The sequence below is a fragment of the Equus caballus genome, chromosome 16 (genome assembly GCF_041296265.1).
Source record: "Equus caballus isolate H_3958 breed thoroughbred chromosome 16, TB-T2T, whole genome shotgun sequence".
NCBI lineage: Eukaryota > Metazoa > Chordata > Mammalia > Perissodactyla > Equidae > Equus > Equus caballus.
Window position 1 is genome coordinate 14527436 of NC_091699.1, and position 19797 is coordinate 14547232.

The 19797-nt window shown below is 56.6% G+C and overlaps 1 protein-coding gene across 3 annotated transcripts in view; it reads left to right on the top strand.

Moving 5' to 3' along the window:
- The first annotated feature begins 14308 nt into the window (after positions 1 to 14308).
- SLC6A6 (solute carrier family 6 member 6) overlaps positions 14309 to 19797 on the top strand; it is a 79464-nt gene continuing 73975 nt past the window's right edge. The window contains exon 1 of one of the 3 annotated variants that reach the window (XM_023619905.2): positions 14309 to 14560. The gene's annotated coding sequence lies outside the window, so the exon portion shown is untranslated. Of the gene's footprint in view, positions 14561 to 14620; positions 14734 to 15377; positions 15717 to 19797 lie in introns of those variants that run through there. The other 2 variants (XM_070238421.1, XM_070238422.1) reach the window with 2 other exon arrangements.

A 19797-nucleotide genomic window follows, 5' to 3' on the forward strand; every position in this document is an offset into this window, starting at 1 on the left:
CCAGGGAGCAGCAGGAAGAGACCCAGAGAGGGAGCCTCTGGATAACTCAGACGGCAAGGCTCAGCTCTTTACTGCACAGAGGGGGGACCGAGGCCTGAGGAAGTCCCACACAAGTCTGTGGCCGTTCCCGGCCCACCCCAAGGGATGAGCTCCGCTTCTGGGCTCTGTCTGCTCAGACGGCACCCTGTCTGCTCTGGAATCGGGCCGCCAGGACTCCGAGCCTGCTTCTGCCCCCAGGTTCTCTCCCGTGGGAGTAGATGGCTTCATCTTCCTGTTGGCAAAGTGGGAATGACAATAGCACCTGCCTCAGGGGGCTACCGTGAGGACAAGATGCCTTCCCGGGCACAGGAGCTAGGAACAGCACACAGCGAGTGCTCGGGAGTGTTCCTGCCACCATACCCCGCTCCTGTGTCCTCCTCTCCCCCTGCCTTTCTGCCTCCACCCCACATACAACCTTCCCCCACTTCCTTTTTCCCTTCCATAAAAAGCAGTCATCCACCTGGTCAGGTGTGTTTTATGAAAACAAACAAGATCGGGCGCACAGCTCCCTGGGGATTTGTGAGGCCAGGCGAGCCTCTGACCCCCACCCCTCTGTCCAGTGAGCTCTCCAGCCAGGGGGTCTCACTGCTCCTTCTCACCACAGAGCTTGAGGTGTTGGTGGCTATCACAGCTCCGTAGTACAGGGGAAGATGCCAAAGCCCAGAGTGGCGAGGTTGCGTGCCCAAGGCCACACAGCTTGAGATCTGAGAACTGGAGCTGTCCTAGCGCAGAGCATGTGTGCTGGGCTCCAGGGCTGTGCTGTGGGGAAGGGCTAGACCTTGGGGACATTCTACCCAAGATGATTTTACACATTCATTTGTTCATCTATTCGTTCATCCATCATCTCTGTGTCTCCTTGTGGCTCTCACACGTCTTAACGATGTAGACTGTCCTGTTTTCTTCTGTACCCCACAGTCCCTAAGAGGACAAGGGGTGCTCCTAGAGGGAAGCTGAAGAAGTACATACATAGCAGAATGCTTGGGAATGTCACACAGCCACACTGCATGCCTGCACATGCTCATCCAGCTCACTCCCTGAGCGATTGTGTTCAGCTTCCACCCCTTGTGCTCCGTGGAACCCTGTCTGGCAGCACCATTGACAGCTGATCTCAAGATGGACACGTCGGTTGTCGCTCATCAATCCTCCTGCACAGAGCTTGCCTTTGACCCCATTAACCACCCCTCCCCCATGATTCCCATGCTCTTCCCTGGGTTCACATGACACCGCTTCTTCTGGTTGCCTTCAATCTCCTGCTGTTCCTCTTCAGGCCCCTTTGTGAGCTCCTCTTCAGAGCTGGGTTTTCTTCTCTCTCAGCTTGCTCTCTCTGTCTGGATGTGCTCATTAATTCCCTGGATCTAGAACACAGTCAAGGACTTTCACGAAGGGCAGCTAACCCCAAACCAGCAACAGGAGCCCCTATCTGACCAAGACATGGAGAAGGGAAGCAATCTTGGGTGAGATGAAGTTAGTGGTAAAAATCACCAAACCCATGAGAGACCTCACTTTCTTTCTTTTACCTTTGATCACAAAAAAAGTGTTTGGCCCCAGGAGAACCCCAGCAAGAGAGGACACAGCACATGTGTGCCTGGCACTGTCTGAAGCCTCATCAACCCCTCACCAGCCCAGAGAGGGTTGGAGTGGGAGGCATTAGTTAGCTTCAGCTGTGTAACAAACATCTCAAAACCAAGTAGCTTAGAACAATAATGATTTACCTGGCTCACAATTCTGTGGGTTGGTGATTTGGGCTTGGCTCAGCTGGGTGGTTCACCTGCGGGCCTGAGTCTGTGGTCAGCGGGCGGGCCTCTCTCCACGTGATCTCTCATCTGCCAGCAGGCCAGCCTGGGCTTTTTCATGTGGAGGGGAAAGGTTCCCAGACAGCGAGAACAGAAGCTGCAAGGCCTCTTGCACCCGAACTTGAGACTGGCACTATGTCATTCACACTGCATGCTATTAGTACAGGCAGACCGCAGGCCAGCCCCAATTCGGGGGCAGCAGGAAGAGATCCCACCTCTCGATGGGGAGGGCTATACACGATCATGGCCACTTCCCAATCTGCTGCATGGACAATCCTCATTTCACAAAGGAGACTGGTAGGGACGAAGAAGCCAGGGTAGTCCAGGGACCCTCCCACAGATCCATACCTGCAGGGCACTGAGCTCGGAGAGGCAGGCCTGATTGAAGAGGGGTCCCAGGCAGGCCGGTGACAAGCAGGGGCTTGACTCAAGAGGAGGATTAAGGACACTAAATCTGTCCCTCGGGTTTGAAGGATGGCCAAAGCAGCAGGGCTCCAAGGGCAGGCCTCCGGGGGAGGGGGCTGGGCAGCCTCCCCACCGGCTGCCTGCCTCCAGCATTGCCAGCCCCTCCTTCTGGGAATCTGAGCACCCAGCATGCATCAGGCCTTGCACCGGGCCCAGGGATCTGACAGCCACTGTCCTTGCCCAGACTAGCAGGGCACACAGGTGCCACAGACACAAGCCCTCAAGAGTGTTTTCCCCGTGATTGTCCTAAATGCCAGGGCTGAGAAAGATAGGGCTTCTGAGCCTGCCTGGGTAGAACTCCATCCTTCCTGCTTCCTAGGGGTCAGCCCTCCGACAAGCTACGGCTCTCCCGAGCCTCTGTAAACCAGGACTGGGGATGATGCTGTCCCCCAGAGAGGTGAGGAGGATTAGGGAAGACAAGCATGTCAAGGACTGCTCTCCTGGCTGGGCAGATGCAACACTGACCAGAAATGCTTGCCGTCAGCAACCGTACTCAAGGGTCCACCATCCTCTCTCCAAGCCCTGAGTCCAAATACGACCGGGGCTCAGAAAAGTGATGCGGTGCATATACCATGAATTACTCATCACCCCTGGGGTCGGGAGCAGCCCCCACATCCATCAAATTGACATTTCCACAATGAAGCCTATGACTATTCCGAGTCCATGGACTAAATAAAGTTTCTAGATAGCTTCATAGAATTTCAAGTTTTTTAAAACCTTGCATCAGTTTTTTAAAATTTCGTTTTTCAAAAATTTCTTGGCTTCTTTTTATAACGATCCAAAATTATCTGGATCATTATAATTACTAGTCAGCGATTTTCAACCGTGCCTGCACGTTAGAATGAGCAGGGGAGAGGGGTGAAATGCAGATTCTCGGGCTCCACACCGGACCAGAGGACTCGGAAGCTCAGGAGGCGGCCCCGGGATGGGCCTTCTTGAAAAGCTCCCCAGGGGAGTCAGCCAGTCAGGAGTGAACGATATTCTGGAGACGATACACCGGGGTTGGGGCTTGGCTAGTTCAGGAGGATCCAGGAAGACTTCTCAAAGGGCAGGACCAGGACGGGCAGAGCCGGCAGGTGAGGGAAGGGGAAGAAGAACGTGCTGGCAGAGGGAAGAGCCTGCACGCACTCCCGCGGCTGGAGGACACCCAGCAGGCAATCACGCGAACTGAAAGGTCCCAGGGCAGCCGGACGCATGCTTGAGGGCAGCGAGGATGAGTGCCTCCTCCGGCTTCCTCCTCCAAGGGCTCAGGGATCTTTGAGAACCGGGACCTTCCCGAGGTCAGAATCTGTGCAAGTAGACACTTTCTTCCCAGAGAAAAGTGAGCAGCAGCCAGTCCTTCCAGCCCAGCCAGGGGAGGGGAATCAAGTAAAATCAGAGCGTGTCAGGCTGGGAGTTGTGGCACGGATCCATTAACCCAATGGTTTTAAAGTGTTTTTATTTTTTAAGTTATTTTGGAGCCTTTTTGTGAAACAAAATATTTCCCCACTGATCCTATAATGGTTGGAGCAAAGCGGTGGTGACGTTGGGGCGCCTGGAGTCCTGCCCGCTGTAACCTCCCCCCAGGTTTGCCCAGGTCCCGTTGGGACTCTGTGAAACCCAGTTTGAAAACCTCAGGGAACCAAGGCTCAGAGAGGGAGGGTGGGATTGCCCAAGGCGCCCCGGCCATGAGGGCAGGGCTGAGGCAGGACCCCGGCCCCCGACTCGCGTTCCCGAGCTCTTTTGGCCTGGGCAGAGTTCCCCAAACCTTTGTCTGTTAGGTCACCCTCTGCGCATTTTCCTTTTGCCATAACTCACCTGTTACGGGATGAACTGTGTCCCCACCCCCTTAAACGACATGTCGAAATCCTAACCCCCAGGACCCTTGAACGTGACCTTCTTTGGAAACAGGGTCTTTGCAGATGTATTGAAATTCAGATGAGGTCATTAGGGTGGTCCTAACCCGATATGCCTGGCGTCCTTATGAGAAAGAGAAATCTGGACAGAGGAGAGCAGCCACGAGGAGGCAGAGACACACAGGAGAACGCCACGCGACAGCAGAAGCAGAGCCTGGCGTCATGCAGCGAAACCAGAGAGCACCGAGGATTGATGGAAAGCACCAGAACCTAGGAAGAGGCAAGGGAGGACTCCCCCAGAGCCTCGGAGGGTGCTCGGCCCTGCCGCGACACCTTGCTTTCGGACTGCTGGCCGCTGGCACCGGAAGAGAACCTGTGTCTGTGTCGTCAGCCCCCAGCTTGTGGTGCCTGGTTACGGCTGCCCTAGGAGACTACAGGCCTTCTAAATAGTTATTCATTTAATTGTTCTCCTTCAAACAGACTAATTTTTAAACAACTTGCACACATTTTTGTTAAAAAGTGAATCTCTCGTCGCTGCTATAATTGGAAGCCCTGGCTCCTTTCCGTAAATAGAAGCGCCTTAAAAATAAAGACAACAAGAGCAGCCAATCTAGCTGGATGCAGCTGCCTGACAGCTCCGATCTGGGGACGCCCTGCTGAAAAAGGAGACGAGCAAGTGACAAAGGGCGTGGGGACACACAGGCACCCAGTGGACACTTCTGGATTTATCAGAGGGACAAAGGAGAACTGAAAAGAGGAAACTTGCTTATTACCTGAAAATGTCTCCTTCTGAGGCGTCGCCAGTGATTAGGGCTTTGGGAATGGCCTTCCCCCCACACCCATGCTCCCTTGATGTTTGAGGAAATTGAGGCCCAGAAAGGTTCAGTGAGTTGCCCAAGGTCACACAGCAAGCGTCTGCAGCCAAGTTGGGATTCGAGCGGAACGTCTACGTGCTTTCCAGGAAACTGCACTCGAGACCTCTGGGTCCTGTCAGCAGCCCCGCCCGCCTGGGGGCCACAGGCTGAGCATATGGACGCATAGCAGGGCCAGAAAACCCTAGCCAAGCAGCAGACTCAGCCTGAGTGTCCTAACCCCATAGCAGTCAGGCCAAGTGAAAGCCACCCAGATTGTCACTGTGCCTCAAGGCGCCTGGGCCTGGGCAGAAACTGGCCCACAGCGCGGCTTACTGTCTAAGTGACAGTCACAGGACTTTCTTCTTCTTGCCCAATGGGGCCATCCATATGGAAAATCAGGCTCCACGCAGGCAGCTGTCCCACATCCTGTCACATATGGTCACATGCTAAATGAGAGAGGTCATGGGATGCATCTCCTCACCCTCACACTGAGGCCATCTTCTTCCCTCTCCCTCTGCTTCTCTCTCTCCTCTTGGCTTCCTTCGCCTGCTCAGGCCCATGGGGAGGAGCAGGGCTCCAAGCTTAGAGTCTGACACATCTGGATTCAAATCCCCTCTCCATTGTGTGGCCTTGGGCAGGTAGCTCATCCTCTCTGAGCCTCAGTTTTCTCATGCATGAAATGGGCCCCTTTCTCCCAGGCTGTTGGGAAAGGTCAACGAGCTGATGCCTGTGAACCTTTGGCTCAGTGCGTGGCACATGGTAGGAGCTCAGTAAATACCAGTTGGCTCCCCCTGCCAGACCGAGTCTCTGTGTTCTCTGCCACACCTCACTTGCCCTGGGAGTTCTCAGCATCACCATCAATAACGTGAATTGTGCCTTTCTGTGTGCGGGGCACTGTTCTAAGCCCTTTCCTGCATTGACTCATTTAAGCTTCCCATCAACCGGGTGCAGGAGATACTGTTACTACCCCAGAGACAGGGGCCGCGTCTTAGAGGACGTCTCTGGGACCCCCTTCTGGCTGCACACCTTCCCACAAGACGAGGATTCTGCAGGGCCAAAGGGTTGTGCCCACCCAGAACCAGCACACTCCGGTACCCCAGACCCTAGAGTGCCCAACTGTCAGCTTCTTCCCCCAGCCACCCACCTGAAGGTGGAGAGGTCCACAGGCGTGTACCAAGGTGGGGTGAGCGGGGCTGTGTGAACGGTTGTGGGGTGTGGCTGAACTTGGATGCGAGGCCAGGGTGTCCGCATATGCACGTGTGCAAAGCTGCTCAAGAGCAAGGGCAGTGCCAGGGGTGGCAGGAGAGTAACAAAGGGAGGGCCACGGCCACAGATGGAGGGCCGGCTGTCCCCCGCCATGACTTGCAGTATAGAACTCCAAGGAGACCGAGAATTTTTTCCTTCAAACCTGGCCCCCAGCTCACCATGAAAGTACACCTGCCAAGGCAGAAGGCCAGGGCAGCTTCCATTGAGCAGCACAGCAGCTTGGTGCATAACTTCCCACATCGAGACACACGCACAGGGGCCTCCGTTTGCATCTTGGGGCTGGCCCCACCAGTGCGAGGAATGGCCTGGTGTCATGTGTTTTTTCCACCAGTGACCCACGGAGGACAACGCACGTGTCAAATAAAGGAAGGTACTGGGCCCGAGCCTTTCAATCCACAGGTGGGAAAGACCAGGCTTAAAAACTGCACATAGGGGGCCGGCCCGGTGGCGCAGCAGTTAAGTGCGCACATTCCACTTCGGCGGCCTGGGATTTGCTGGTTCAGATCCCGGGTGCGGACATGGCACTGCTTGGCACGCCATGCTGTGGCAGGCATCCCACATATAAAGTAGAGGAAGATGGGCACGGTTGTTAGCTCAGGGCGTCTTCCTCAGCAAAAAGAGGAGGGTTGGCAGCGAATGTTAGCTCAGGGCTAATCTTCCTCAAAAAAAAAAAACAAAAAACTGCACATAGTATCAAAACGCAATTGATGACAATGCCCTGGTCCCTGGAGACCAGGTTTTGGTCCCATGTGGCAAGCCACTCCACCCCCACTGCCTCAGTTTCTCCACTTGCACAATGAGGGCATTGGCTTCTCTCCTCCCCCAGGGCCTTGGGTTCCGCTTGGTAACCTGGATCTGTCTCTTCCCTTCCCACCCTCCAAAATGACCCCAGGTCAGGCATCTGAGACCCGGCTGGACAACTTCCTCCACCCCTCCCTTCCCACCATCCTCCACATGGTCTTCTTGCCTGTTCATTCCAGCTGGTTCTGCCATCTTGGCAAAAAAAATCAGAATGGCAATAATAATTATGAGCACTCACCTTGTGCAGGCCGTGACTGTCACGGTAACCCTGGATGGGGCTCTAGTGCCATCCTCATTTAACAGATGGACAAACTCAGGCTCAGTTTGGGGCTGGTCTCTTGCCTAAGGTCACAGCTGGTAAGGGACAGAGCCTGGGACCCAACACATGTCTTTCTGACCTCCAGAGCCCACACATCTGCCCCCAAAGTCTGGAAACCACAGAGGAGAGAGGCTTTCTCGGCACTGCTGTGTGTCCTGGGACAAGTCACTCGCCTTTTCTGAGCCTCCGTTTCCCTTGGGAGGTGTCCTCGGAGGGCGCTTGGGGTCACTCAGAGCTGATGGATTCTGGGATTCCAGAAGTGGAGTTGGGGCAGCCTGCGAGCCGGGCCCAGCCCGCCTGGCTCGGATGACCAGTCCCAAGGGCCCAATCAGGCCAGCCTTGGATCAGGCCATAAGTGGGAACAAAACAGTCAGAGAGCGCGCCTCCCCGGCTTTGTTTATTGTCTGGGAGCTGGGAATATTTTGAATTGTTGTGTTTGGGGAGGGAGGGAAAAATAACCAAATATAAGAAGGCAGCCAGTGAGAGGCCCGGGCAGGAATGCAGAGGAATTAGGCCTGCCCGGGTACGTCTGGGAGACGGTGATGCGCCCAGAGCCCCAGCGCCCTCCAGGGCAAGGGTTCTCAGCTCCGATGAGACATTCAAATTGCCTGGAGAACTTCATTTTTGAAAAAGCCTCGTGCCCAGTGAAATCAGGGTTTCTGAGGGTGGGACCCAGCAGCAAGATTTTTTAAGCTTCCCGGCTGATTGGAACGGGCAGCCCGGCTGAGGACGTGGGCCTCCTTACCGCAGCGCACCAGCAGCCCCATCAGCGGGCTCCAACCCAGGTTGCTGGGCCACGGCCCGGGGTTCCTGACTGAGGAGGTCTGTGCATTTCTCACAAGTTCCCCAGCCCTGTCACCAGCCTGGGGGCCTGCCGAGTCAAATCCGCATGCGCACAACCAGCCCAGGCGACTATATGCCCTTCCTGGTTGAAGGAGGGCCGAGCTAGGCCACTGTGGCTAACCTTTCATGCTACAGATGGAGAAACTGAGGCACCGAGAAGTGGAGGCCCCTCAGGGTGACAGAGCTATAAGGGTCCTTCAGGGCTTGGCTCTAGGTCTCTCTAGAGGCAAGGGGGCTCCCATGGGTGGGATGGAGTGCGCAGCCTTGGAGACTGGCCCCTTCCGGCAGCACGCAGCACCAGCGGGCAGCTGCACTCACTCCTTAGATGTCTGCAGGGCGCCTCCCACAGGCCAGGCACCACGCCTGTGCCCAGGGACAGGGATCCGCCTCTGGACACAGCAGACGCAGCTCTGCCCCTGTGAAGAGGACAGCCTAGTTGCGGAAACATAGAAACATAGAAAAATGTATAAATGATCGAGGTACATTCACACGCTTACGCAAGTTAGGATGAAAATAAAACCAGGCCGTGGCACAGTGCTGGGGGCGGGGGCGCAGGGGTCTATCTGAGACACAGCCGTCAGGGATGGTCTTTGGGGTGGAGACATTGGTGCTGAGGCCTAAAGGTTGAGAAGAACCCAGCCCTGGGAAGGGCTGAGGGGAGAGTATTCTGGACAGGAAGAAGCAGCCAGAGCAAAGGCCCTGTGGCAGGAGGAGCTTGGGGTTTAAAGGAAAGCCAGGAGACTGGTGGGGCTGGAGGAGGAGGAAGGAGATGAATGACAGGTATTGGGGGGTCTCAGAGGCTATGAGGAGTGTGGGCTCAGTGCCAGCACGTGGGGGCTGCAGGGTGGCTCAAAGAAGGAAGGAGAGCTGAGCAGGTCTGGGCTCTTCCTTTTGATTTTTGCTGATTTTTCATCTCATGGAGTGATGTGCTCAAGCACACAGCCTGATGGGTGGCATCTTTAGACACCTGCGCGGCCTTCACCAAATCAGGATACGTCACCTTTCCAACCCTCAGAAGGGTCCTTCAGCATCCCTCTCCGGAGGCAGGCGCTGCCCTGATTCCCAGACCCTAGACTCACTCCGCTGATTTAGGAGTCCTGGGGAACAGCCCGCACGGCATGTGGTCTGCCGTGGGGTCTTCTCTCACTGGCCTGGTGATTTGGAGGCCCCCGCGGTTCTGTGCCTCTCAGGAGTCCTTCATCCGTCTGTCTGTCCCCCGCCTCTCCCGGGGATGTACACAAGCAGGGCTGTTTCCGGGTTTTGGCTATGATGGATAGTGCTGCCATTCACATTCTTGTACAAGTCTGTGTGGACGGATGTTTTCCTTTCTCTTTGGTCAATACCTAGGCCTACAATTGCTGGCTGATAGGGTAAGTAGATGTTTAACCTTATCAGAAATTGCTGAACAGTTTTCCGCCATGGCTATCCCACGCCACGCCCCCACCAGGCGCAGAGGAGAGGCCCCGGATCCCTCTGGCTGCCGAGCAGAGATGGGCAGCGGGCGGGAGAGGAAGCCGGAAGCCAAGGAGGAAGCCCCTGCAGTCACCATCAGGGAGACAACGCTGGCCTGGCCTGGGGTGGCCAAAGTCTGGAGAGCGTCGTCTGTCTGCCGCGTTAGGGAGGGAATCACCACGCACACGTGTCCCCTCCCCCGGTCTGCCTCCTGTGCCCACATGTCCCCGTTCCTGCCAAGGGAGAGGAGGAAGCGAGTCCTGGAGCCTTGCCACGCATAGACCTCATCTGGCAAGGGCTTCCTGGTCCTTCTGCTTCCAGGCCCCACGCTAGGCACTGCTGGGGATCTCTGCCTGCTGGGGTGATCCCAGCCTGGGGCTCCAAGGTTGGCTGAGATCCAGGCGGCAGGAGGGCAGTGGGCAAAGTGCTCTGGGAGACAGAACAGCATGGGGGAAAGAACAGCATGGGCAAAGGCTGGGAGGTAGGAAAGCCAAGGGTATGCATGCAGGAGCGTTGGTGAGTATTCTGGTTAACCAAATATTAGACTATGTGCCAGGCACCAGGCTCAGTGCTTTGCACGAATCATCTCCGCTGAATCCTCACAACTTGGGGCATAGGAGTTATGATTAGTCTGGCTTTACAAATTAGGAAACTGAGGCACAGAGTGGTCACATGATTCACTCTGGGTCACACAGCCCAGGAAAGACGAAGCTGGGATTTGCAAGCAGGCAGAGGGAGAGTGTGTAGACGGGAGGCAGACTCCTGGAGGCCCCGATGTTCAGGTCAAACCTCCGCCGTCCGGCCATCCATCTGTCCACGTCCAGGGATGTGGACACAGGAGGTGTGCCCAGGAGAAAGTGACCAGGCCGGTGGCCCCTGGGCAGCCTCGTCACTGTGCCTTCGTCTCTGGGGAATAACGTTCGGAGAGGCGCGCGAGGCCGCCAGGCGATCCAGCAGGGCTGGTGCCGAGGGGCCACCCCGCGCTGTCAGACCTCCAGCAAGCACTTCAGCAACTCTCCTTGGCCGCCTGATAGATGAAACAAACTGTTCTCTGGCAAGGGACGAGGGGTTTTGTTCAAAGTCCTGGATCGATTTTACTTCATTATTGCCAGCTGCTGAAAAAGCATCAAGTGGCCTTTCTAGTCTCATCCACTGCCTTCAAGTTGAGGGCTGCAGACTGAAGCCCGAAGCTTGGCTCCTCTCTTCACAGGCCCTCTGCAAGCTCTCGCCGGCAAGCGATTTTCATTCTGGAAATGGCAAGGGTTAGTCAGAAAGGGAATTTTAGGCAAGTATGTGGCTTCTGCTGGAACCTCTGCTGGGTTTCCTTGAAGCTCCCTCCTCGTCACCAATGCTTTCGCTTCCTTGGTGCTCAGTCTCTCCCTGGGGCTTCCAGCTCCCACCCCTGGGCAAGGGGGTGGGGACGGTGCACAAAGTCCACCCTGGCTCTCAAACTTGGCCCCCTGCAGGGGCCGGGTAGGTGGCATAAATGAGGGAACTAGCCAGGTGGGGAATGTGGCACCCTGGGGAGCCCATGCCCCCATGTGAGGGGCTGGCTGATGCCACTCAGCTCCAAGTGATCGCAGACAGGTAGATAATGGGCCCCAAGGGGCTCCATCTTGCCATTTGTCCAGAGAAAACAGACATTCAGTTTGCTAAAATGTGAAATCTTCCAAAACTTTATTCACGGTAGTTAACTCAAAATATTTTAAAGCCCAGGAGAGGCTAAAGGAGCACCTCTGGGAGCTGGATTCAGCGTAGGCCCAGTTTGAGAGCCCTCCTCACGATGGCTCAGGGAGGCAGCACTCACTGTCCCACATACGGAGGAGGAAACCGAGGCCCAGAGACAGAGTGTGCAGGCCCAAGTCACACAGCGGGGAAGCAGCAGAGGGGGGAACACAAACTGGGGGTCTCGGGCCTCATGCAGAGCTCTCCCCTCCCCATCCTGCACTCCTCCCGGGGCCCCCGCCCCAGCCCCTCGCGACCTCTCCTGCTGCCTCTCCTGGGCGCTGAGCTGGAGCACTTCCGGCTCTCCTGCCTTCTCTCTCCCTCTCCTGCTCTGGGGTGCGTTTTTGTCTGGCAACTACTAGAGGCCTTGAATCCCCTCACTCCGGATTGTGGTCTCTGACAGATTAATGGTTACCAGGGGAAAGGGCGGTGGGGGTGGGCACAAAGGGTGAAGGGCTGAGCCTAGAATATGACTGACAGATAATAATGTACAACTGAAATTCCACAAGGTTGTAAACTGTCATAACCCCAATAAAAAAATAAAATAGAAAATAAAACAAGATTGTGGTCTCCGGAACCAGATGGCCTGGGTTTGAATTCCAGCTCTACTGCCGGCCGGCTGAGCAACCTTGGACAAGTTACTTAACTTCTCTGTTGGCTCAGTTTTCCTTTCTGTAAATGGGAGAGATTAATAGTACCGACCTCATAGGGCCGTTGTGAAGATTCAAAGCATTAACATACATAAATGCACCGAACCACGCCTAGCACGGAGCTGAGCACTATATAGAGTTTGTTAAATAAAAGAAAGGCAGCAAATGTTTATTGAGTACCTACTATGCACCAGGCCCTGTAATGGACCCCGGGACTCGACCGGGCACAAAGGACACGATCTCGTCCCTCACGGAGGTGATAGTCTACAGGAGGAAGACGGATGGCTGGATGAGCCTCGTCCGTGTGTCCGGGGCCAACACCATCTGTGCCACACTGGCCTGCCTCAACGTCAGACCATCCAATGGGCCTCTCCAAGCTGCAGCCCTGGACAGGCCCCTCCCCATCTCCTCTGTGGCCTCCACTGCCCCCCAGGCTCTCGGGGACCCTCCGCTGGGCCTATATCGCCTGTGCTCAGGGCTCCACTCTCGCCAGCAGGCCTCTGCAGGGCAGCGTCCTCTGCCCGGAACGTGCTCCCTCCACTCTTCCCTTCAGTCCCTGGCCTTAGTCAAAGCCCGCCCGCGGGGGTGCAGACCTCCACTCCAGGGTCCCTTCCCCACACTATGCCCTGCCGCTTTGTGCTCTGCGCAGTGACACACACACGGAGTCTGGGGAATTTGTGCTTGCCCTCTGCTCCTTCAGCTCATGGAGGACCCTCACTCACGTGAGAGAAGGGGAGAGACAGGGGGACCCATCACTTCTCTGTGGCTTGGGCTTCCTTGCCTAGAAAAGGGGCGCAGTTACCCTGAACTCAAAGGAGAGAGCTGAGGTGCCCAGAAGTGGATGCCACTTGGGGCCGCTGGGATGCTGCAGGTGCTGCTGGTCCCTGGTGCTTCCTGGAGGAAGGGGCACCTGGGGCCAGCAGAGAAGGGCAGGGAAGGCACCAGAGGAAGGCAAGAGAGGGCACGTGCCAGCAGTGGCCAGTGTCTTGCTTGGCAAGCTGGGGCGAGCGTAGCCTGTTAGAAGGCTAAGAGGGAGCCAGACAGCAGGGGGCCTCAATGAGGAAACCAGGGAGAGATGACTGGTCCACACGGGGCTGCTCAGGAAGAGGGCAGGCAGCGGATCCAGGCTGCGTCAGGTCTGATGTAGGGGATGCCTTTGGTGGGGCCTGTTTGTATTTCTTCTTTTATTCTCCATCGAAAAGGTGAAGGGATCTACGTGTTCTCTACACAGCCTCCCAGGTGCAGAGAGGGCATGAGAGAAAGAGAGGAGAAAACTGGGGCTCAGAGAGGGGAAAGGCCTTGCTGGAAGTCACACAGCGCTTCCGCCTCACGCCCAGCCAGGGCATCGATATGGAAGATGGTCCCTGAGGACTCGCTTATGCAAATAAGGACAAGAATAATGGCACATTCCCCATTTTCATTTAAAAATAGTCACAGTAGCTGACACTCGTTTGGCACTTCCTAAGTGCCGGGTGTTGTTCTGAGCTCTTTACACTGTTAACCTTGGATCTTCACAGCAGCCAGAGGAGATAGGTCTTCTTATTTTTATTTCCATGTTACAGATGAGGAAACTCGGGCACAGAGAGCCTGAGTAACTCCCCCAAGGTCACTCAGCTGGGGCAAACCAAGCATCAGGGGAGCTCTTTACTGGCTTCACATCACAATCTCAAGTCACCCTGAGGAGGCGGCGCGGGTGGGGTTACTGGGCCTATTTTCCAGGGGAGCAGACCGAGGCCCAGAAGGCCTGGACGATTGCAGAGGAGGACCAATGCTGCGGTTTGGACCTGGCCATTCCAGGAGCCCTGGCCCCCTCCCCTGCGCCAGGTGGCTGGGCGTCTGGCGGGGAGGGAGGGAGTCGGGGTCAGGGCTCTGTTGCTCTTCATCCGAAGGCAGGAGGGCGCCCCCCCCCCCCCCAGGACCGGCGCCGTGTGCCTTGGCACCAGGGTTTGGAGGGAAAAGCTTTCCTCGAAAAGAGCGCTCTGATGGGGAACGGCGGGCCCAGCGTCCGCCCGCGGCGCGAGGGCATGCGCGCGCTCGGAGAGCCCGGGCTCTTTGTGTGTCCGAGCCCGTGCGCGCGTGCGTGTGATGTGTGGGGGGTGTGTGTGTGTGCGCGTGCGTGCGGTGTGGTGTGGTGTGTGGGGTGTGTGTCCGCGTGTGGGGCGGGGCTGGGCTCCCGGCCCCGCCCCGGCCCCGCCCCCGGCCCGGCCGAGCTGGTATTTTTCCACCTAGCAGGATGGGTGATGCTGAGCGCTGCCTGCTCAGACAACAGACACGCGAGGTCAGGAAGAAGCCGCTTATAAATTACCGCTTCCTCCGCGCAGCCGCCAGCGCCGAGCTCCGGGCCCGGCCGCAGCCCCGCTCGCCGGCCAGCGCCGAGCCCCGAGGACCGCGAGCCCGGCCGCCGAGCCCCGCCGAGGAGGAGCGGAGCGCGCACGCCGCGGGCCGGAGACCCAGCGGGCGGGCAGTCCCCGGCGCGTGGAACCGAGCGCAGCCGAGCGCAGCGCCGCGGCCACCCCAGGTACCCGCGGGAGAGGGGGCCTCTGCCGGAGCCCGCGCTGCAGCCGGCCGGGCGGCCCGTGCCGGCGCCCCTTTCACCACCGAGGGCGGGCCGGAGCGTCGCCTGCTAAGTCCCGCCGGCGGGCTGTTATTGTTTCCCCTGGGAGAGGGCTCGGCTTCTCGAGTGGGCGGCAGGTGTGTGTCTGTCCGTATCGGTGTCTCAGGCTCACTGGGTGTCTGTGTGTATCTCCGTGTCCTTGTGTGTGTCTGTGTGTTTCTGAGGGTGGCTGTTTCTCCATGTCCCCAGCAGCGTGCACTTGTGTGCCCCGGTGTCTGCCTGCCCTTCTCTGTGTCCTGGGCTGTGCATGGTGTGTGGCGGCGTGTGTCTCTCATACCTGAGTGTGGCTGTGTCGCTGTGTCTTTAGGTGTGTGCGCTTGTGTGTCCTGGGGTGTGCCGGTGTGCACCTGTGTGTGTGTGACTGTGTCTCCGAGCACCTGGCTATGCACGTGTGTCCCCGAGGGTAGCTGTGTCCCGGGGTCCCTGGTTGCGGGCACTTGTGTGTCCTGGGCTGCACCTGAGGGAGTGTCCCGGGTGCCTACAGGGCCGGACGGCCAGAGCTCCTTCTCCAGGGCAGGCTGAGTGGGGAGAGGCGATAGGGCGGTGAGGCTCCAAGAGCGCTGCCCGTGCACAGCGTGCAGGTGGCAGTGCCAACATCCAGTCGCCTTGAGTGGCAGGACAGAGGCCCGGAGGGACAGCTGGGGGCCAAGTGGGCAGTAGGCAGGGCCGGCAGGACACATCCTCCTTTAGACTTTTCCCCTTCTTTCTGAGGGTTCCTCTTTTGGGCAAGAGTGTCTCATCCCCCTCCCACCAGGGAAGCCAGAGAGAACCTCAGGGACCTCCTGACAGCCCCAGAGCTTCAGCCTGGCGCGGAGGGGAACCCGGGGCACGCTCCTGGGCTCTCAGGGAGGTGTGTGCTGGGCTGGCCACCGGCTATTTTGATCACTGCCTGGCCTCTGCCAGATGCAAGCCTCCCCCAGGACCAGCCCCAAAAGCTTGGGAGGCAGCCCGGGCCCCCATTTCCTGCCTGGAACATAAATCAGCTCCACAACCGCCCAGACACTCGCATGGAGGGTCTTTGGGCTGAGGGTCAGTGGCGCGTGGCTCCATTTGGACTTCGGTAAGTTGGCCCACGCTTTGGCACTGTTGACGTTCAAATAAATGTCATGGAGGAGATCTTTTTGAAATTTCTTTTTCATTTTTTCTTGGCTGGAAGGGAGGGGATCTCATCCAGAGTCTCCTGGCCAGAAGGAGTTTATTTTTATGAGAGAGAGCAGGAGAGCGCTTAGCAACCGCCTGCTCCCTCTGACGGGAGCTACCCGGGAGCGTGCGGTGGGCATGAGGAGGTGTGGGGTGCAGTGGGGACAGGAACTTCATCGGGATGGTGTTGGGGGGATCCGAGGGGGCCCGAGGGCACTGGCCAAGAACCCACCTTAGGGTGGGACTGGCAGAATGGCTAGAGGTCTTAGGCCTGGCTCAGTCCCAGTGGAGCTTGGGCAACGACCTTTTTTGGCCTCAGTTTCCTCATCTGTAAAATGGGCGGAGTAGACCGGCTATGGGGCCAGCAGGGACTGAGAGGCAGGAGCTTGTCCCTAGGGAGCTGAGTCCCAGTGCGCTGTCTCGGTCTGAGTCGGCGGCGACCTTGGGTGATTTCCTCAGCCTCTCCGAACCTCCGCTTGGCTATCTGGGCAGCAAGGACGCCCATGCCAGCCCCACTGCGTCCTTGAGGGGATTGAGGGAGATGAGGCTGAATAAGCCTGTGGTAAGCTGTAAAGCCAGGCTCGGCTTCAGAGCTGCCGATTAGAGGGTGTCACGAGGCCCCAGGTCATTGCGGGGTGCGGCTGAGGCCAAGACGCACTCCCCAGCTCTGTCCTCCAAGGATACCCTTGCACAGCCTGACCCGAGGCGCAGCCACCGTCGACCTCCCTGCCCTGTCCCCCATCTCGTCCTGCCGTGACTGGGTCACATCTGCTCTGCAGAGTTGGAGGGCCTAGTGGGTAGTGCCCATTTTACAGATGGGCAAACTGAGAGCTGCCCGGAGGACTTTGCCTGGATTGGACAGCCGCAGGATTGGGCTTCAAAGGCCTCACTTGGCCAGCTGTGAGTTTTGGCCCCGTGGAACCTTAGTCACTGATGTCCTGGGGAGCCAAAATTGGACCAGGATCTGGGGAAAACAAGGGACAAAGGTGCCCCATCCTCAGGGCTGGAGGGTGAGTGCAGGGGCCCATTGGCACCTCATGTCTGTCCGTAGTTGTCCCTGCTCCCGTCTTCTCTGTGCCTTCTCGGGAATCCCTACCCTCCTCCTACACAAGTGTCAGCCCCCCAGGAGGCAGTCTGGGCTCTGCCATGGTGTTTCCGAGCTCCAGCTGGCCTGCCTGTCAACCTGTCAGAGGATTTGGGAGCTGTGCACTTCTCTGAAAGTCTTTCCAGAGGTCCGGAAATGATAAGACACTTGTGAGTCCTTGAACACGTTCCTGTATGTAGGCAGGAGCTGAAAAATAAATGACCACGAGCCTGAAACGCAGCTCGGCTGCAGCAGGAGGGCTCTGGGTGGGAGCTGAGGCTGGCCTTGGAACCCCAGGGTCACCCTGGCAGGTGTGGGCCGATGCCCCACTTCTGCAGGAGGTCGTAAGACAGAATCAGATTCTTTGGGGCTGCATCTCTCTGCTCCACCTTGGCCAGCTTATCTTGAACTCACGGGTCTGGGAGAAACCGCGGATGTGGAAATGCCCAGAGTGTGAACGAGAGCTGTTTGTAATGTGCCTCATCTAGTCGTTGATCAGCCTTGCCAAGGTCGGTTCTGGCCAGGCACTGCATTCGGGCTAGAATACTGGCTTTCGAGGAGCTCCTAGCCCAGCGGGAGCTGGGACGGTGTGGCAGCTGCTCTGACCACGTCTGTGGGGTGCTGTGAAGACTCGGGGGAGCAGTGTGCTTGGATGGCTGGGTCGTAGGCAGGGGGCACTTCAGCCTCTTAGAGGAAGTGATGTTGGCCTTGGCGTCTTTTGTGAGTGGAGGACCAGGATGGGCTGGCATTCCTGGCCAGGCCAAAGCAGGGGGAGAGGCCCCGAGGCATGAAATAGCTGAGCGCTTTCGCAGCACAAGCCTCCGAGGGTTCCAGCTGCAGAGAGGAACAGGGCAAGTGATGGAGTGCCTTGAGCGCTGGGTAAATGGGCTCAGGCTCTATTCTGAGGGCAACAGGGATCAAAATAGCATCCCACTGGGTTTGGGGACAGCGATGGAGCAGCCAGTGAAACCCAGGAGCCCGGAGAGCCCCAATGGTGAGTGAGGAACTAGGCTGAGATTCAGGCTGAGCCACTGCTGGTCGGGGCACAAAGCATGTTCCATGCCAGTGAATCTTGCCCTGAGCAATTTTTGTAAACACAGGGTGAAGGCCTGGCCATGCCTTTTAACAGGTACACGGGCCATTAACTTGTTGGCTTTGACCTCCCAGGGAGCACGAAGCCCTGGCGTCTTCAGGGTGAGTTATGTCAGTCCTGGACAGAGCTCCGGGTTTCCCTTCCACCTTGCCTGGTCAGAGGCTTCACTTGGAAACCTGAGCAGAGGGGCTGGGGTTAGGGTGGGGGGAGAGGGCAGAGAAGGAACATTGCTGTTCTGTTCTGTTTCTGACGCTCTATGAGTCAACCGACTCTCTTGTAAAAACCAACATACAAACAACAAATCACCCAAAACGATAAGAGGGGAGGAGGATGAAGGGGGCAGGGGCTAGGCAGCAGAACTACCTGAGTAACTTCCCACAAATTCAGAGTCTCAGGCCCGGCCTGGACACGCTGCATCAGCATCCCCAGGGGGTGGAGTCTGGGAATCTGCATCATTTAAAGTTTTCTCATGTGATTTCTTAAAAAATATTTTTAAATTGAGATATAATTTACATGCAGTGAAATGCAAAGATTCTGTTACAGTTTGATGAGTTTTGAGAAATTTATACACCTGTGTAACCACCACCGAGATCAAGATAGAGAACATTTCCAGTGCCCCCGAAAACTGTCTTGTGCCCGTCACCTCCCAGAGCAACCAGTCTCTGATTTCTGTCACCGTCGCTCGGTTTTGCGAAGCCTGGAGCCTCACACACGTGGACCGGGTGGCATGGACTCTTCCTGCCCGATGTGTTTGAGATCCATCCATGCTGTGGAGAGTGAATCGGTAGTCCGTTCCTTTCATTGCTGAGTAGTATTCCAGTGTATGGACGTACCACAGTGTATTTATCCACTCTCCTCTTGATGGATGATGTTTGGGCTGTTTCTAGTTTGGGGCAATTATGAATAAAGCTGCTGTGAGCATTTGTGTACAAGTCTTTTTGTGGACTTATATTTTCATTTCTCTAGGAGTAGGACTGCTGGGTCGTAGGGTAGATGTAAGTTAATTTTATAAGAAACTGCCAAAGGATTCTATTAGTTAAAAAAAAAATACACCTCAAGCAATACAAAACCGTTTAAACTAAAATGATCCTTAAAGATCATTAAAGAAAAATGCAATCGAATCTTCAGTCCTCCGTCTGACTGACTGACGTCTGTCCTCTATCTCTGTTGCTGTGATAATAAAGGCCTTTAAGAGTATACACTGCCCTCTGCATACGGCTTTAACTGTACCCTTCCCATGGCTCCAGGGACATACCTCTTCTTTATTACTTTCTAGATCTGTTTTCCTTTCATTTTTGATATCCTCTTTGATCCAGGGGGTGTTTAGCAAGCTCAGTAGTTTTGTTTTGGTGTTCACGAAAACGGCATCAAATTGTTCTCGGTTCTGCCACTCTCTGTTCAAACAACAGACCATTGTGGGCCCGCCCTTGTCAGAACAGACAGATCTGCCAGGCCATTCTGAGCAGCTAGTCTGCACAGGGGAATCACTGACCTCGTCCATCCTGTCTTAATCGCCCTGACTGCCACCAGCTCGGGACCGCTCCCACCCAGTCACTTGGAACTTGCCCTGAAGGTGGGCAGAGAAGCCGCCCAAGGCCCTTCACATTCTGAGCTGGGAAGGCACCAATATTGATTGAGCAGCCATCATGCCTTATCTCCCTTCCTGCATTTACGCCCTGTGCCGGACGTGGGGGCTCTTCCCTCCATGTTCTAGGTGAGTTCATCCAGTCTCAGGACAGAGGCTTGCCCCAGCTCACAGATCTGGGAAATGGGCAGAGAAGTGGAATCAGAGCCAGTCCTTGTCCTGCTGGCGGCCCCGCAAAG